Raw genomic sequence first — 2,876 nt, forward strand, 5'->3', positions numbered from 1 at the left:
TATCACATATGTTCAATTTAGTGTAAATTAAAAGTAACATAAAAGGAAGAAAATAATATATAAGTACAGATAGGGCTTAATGAAATGATGCCTGTCTGTGTTATCATGGTTGTTGCTCTTGCCATTGCTCCAGCACTGTTCATGTAGCCTTATCTTAGGGAGACTGTTTAACTGCTAACTTCCTGGGTTGTGTTTTTTAAAATATTTCCATTCCCTCTAGCAGAATATTCCATGATCCCTAGATTCAGGAGCTGTGATATGGATGTATACATGGGATTTAAGATCGTCTCTGTCAGCGATCTCTGCCTTATATCCAGTTTTGTTTTCTGTGAGGGCCTTCATTTGATGCAAGGAAACATCTCATCCTCGAGTGGTGGTAGCTGTACTTTTCTATGGTATAAGGATACAATTTAAAATGTAGTTAGAAATCATGCTAGTCTATCACATTCGAAGTAGTAGGTTATTATCTGAGATCGATAGCCTTAAAAGCCCTGAGAAGTCTGCTAGATTTCAAGTACCAGGAATGGTTTCCTCTGGTTAAGTGCCCCTTAAGTAAAAATAAAGTGTTGCTAGTTACCATCAAATTGTGAATAACACCTTATTGCACCTTTATGGGTATCTTGTCATGATTGTTATTACTGTTTCATAGATGTTGCAGATGCATCAGAGTTCTAATTGATTCTCACACTTTGCGAATATTTCAAATGACAGGAGAGTAAGAACTAGTTTATCCATGGATGAACCCTTTATTAAATCTTCAGTCTTGACGGTTATATTTATACAATTATGTTTATGTATGTATACACACACATACATAATATATATATATATATATATATATATATATATATATAATCAAACAAAAGTGCTGGGTCCCTCACTCACCGCAGACAGCCTGCTTGCTTTGTGTTCTCCCACTGCTGTCCCACAGAAATGCTTCGACTATTCACATTCCTTTGCCAGATGAGACCAGTGTCCCCAGCACTGGCTCATCATCTCACTTGGGCCTATGCCAAAGATGTAAAATTTGGTGCGGATGCTTGAGCCTTAATGCTTCAAGGCATAGACCTTTTAGCTGATGCTGTAGCTGTTACAGTGGGGTCAAAGCAAAGAACAGTGATTATTGAATGGAGTTGGGGAAGTCACAAATTAACAAAAGATGGGGTCACTGGCCCAAAGTCAATTTATTTAAAGGATAAGTACAAAAATATCACACCTAAACTTATTCATGTTGTTGCCAATAACACAAACGAAGAGGCTGGGGATGTTATTACCACTACCACTGTTCTGGCATGGTCTATTGCCAAGGAGGACTTTGAGAAGTGCAGCAAAGGGCCATGGGAAATCAAAAGAAATGTGATGTTGGGTGTTGATGCTGTAATTGCTGAACTTAAGAAACAATCTAAACCTGTGACATCCCCTGAAGAAATTGCCCAGGTTGCTACAATTTCTGAAAATAGAGACAAAGACATTGAAAATGTCATTTCTGATAGAATGGAAAAGTTTGAAGAAAGGGTGTCATCACAGTGAAGGATGGAAAAATCCTGATTGATGAGGTAGAAATTATTGAAGGCATGAAGTTTGATAAAGGATCTATTTCTCTGGAATTTTATTAACACGTCATAAGGTCAAAAAGTGTGAATTCCAAGATGCTTATGTTTTTGTTGAGTGAAATGAAAATTTCTAGTGTCCAGTCCATTGTATCTGCTCTTAAAATTGCTAATGCTCATCAGAAGTCCTTGGTAATAATCGCTGAAGATATTGATAGAGAAGCTCTAAGAACACTGTTTTTGAACAAGCTAAAAGTTTGTCATCAGGTTGGAGCAGTCAAAGCTCCAGGGTTTGGTGACAATCAGAAGAACCAGTTTAAAGGTAATAGATAATGCTACTAGTGGGACAATGTTTTGAGAAGAGGGGTTGAATCAAAACCTTGAAGATGTTCAAGTTCATGTCATAGGAAAAGTTCGAGAGGTCCTTTTCACCAAAGATGATGCCATGCTTTTGAAAGGAAAAGGTGACAAAGTTCACATTGAAAAACATATTCAAGAAATCACTGAACAGCTAGACATCACAACTGGTCAATATAAAAAGGAAAACTGAACAAGGGGCTTGCTAAACTTTCAGATGGAGTAGCTGTTTTGAAGGTGAGAGGGACAACTGATGTTGAAATGAATGAAAAGACAGAGTTACACATGCTCTCAGTCCTGCAAGAGCACATGTGGAAGAATGCATTGTTTTTGGAGACGGCTGTTCTCTGTTTTGTTGAATCTCAGCCTTGGATTCATTAAAGCCTGCTAATGATGATCAGAAAATAGGTTTAGAAATTATTAAAAGAGCACTTAAAATTCCTGTAATGATGATTGCTAAGGATGCAGGTATTGAAGGATCTTTGACAGTTGACAAAATTCTGCAGAATTCCTCAGAAGTTGGTTATGACGCAGTGCTTGAAGATTTTGTGAACATGGTGGAAAAGGAAATCATTGATCTAACAAAGGTTGTCAGAACTGCTTTACTGGATGCTGCTGGGGTGGCCTTCTTGCTAACTACAGCCTAAGCTACAGTGACAGAAAATCCTAAAGAAGAGAAGGACTCTGGAATGGGTGCAGGGGGTGGAATGGGAGGGAGTACAGGAGATGGCAGGTTCTAACTCCTACAATAGTTCTTTGCCCTTATCAATAAATTATGAGCAGAAGCTCAAGGCAGATTCCTCACCGATAACTTCAGAGGGGTCACCTGAAGAAAATGACTGAAGAGAAAGCTAGCTGATCACTGTAACTATCAGTTACTGGTTTACTTTGACAATATATAACGGTTTAGTGCTGTCATTGTCCATGTCTACAGATAATTGATTTTCTATTTTTGAATAAAGATATTTG

At 37.9% G+C, this 2,876-nt stretch overlaps 1 pseudogene; it reads left to right on the forward strand.

Annotated features, from left to right (window-relative positions):
• The first annotated feature begins 933 nt into the window (after nt 1-933).
• Nucleotides 934-2,647, forward strand: LOC110295160 (annotated as a pseudogene).
• Nucleotides 2,648-2,876: the final 229 nt, after the last annotated feature.

This window comes from Mus caroli, chromosome 1 (genome assembly GCF_900094665.2).
Source record: "Mus caroli chromosome 1, CAROLI_EIJ_v1.1, whole genome shotgun sequence".
Taxonomy (NCBI): Eukaryota; Metazoa; Chordata; class Mammalia; order Rodentia; family Muridae; genus Mus; species Mus caroli.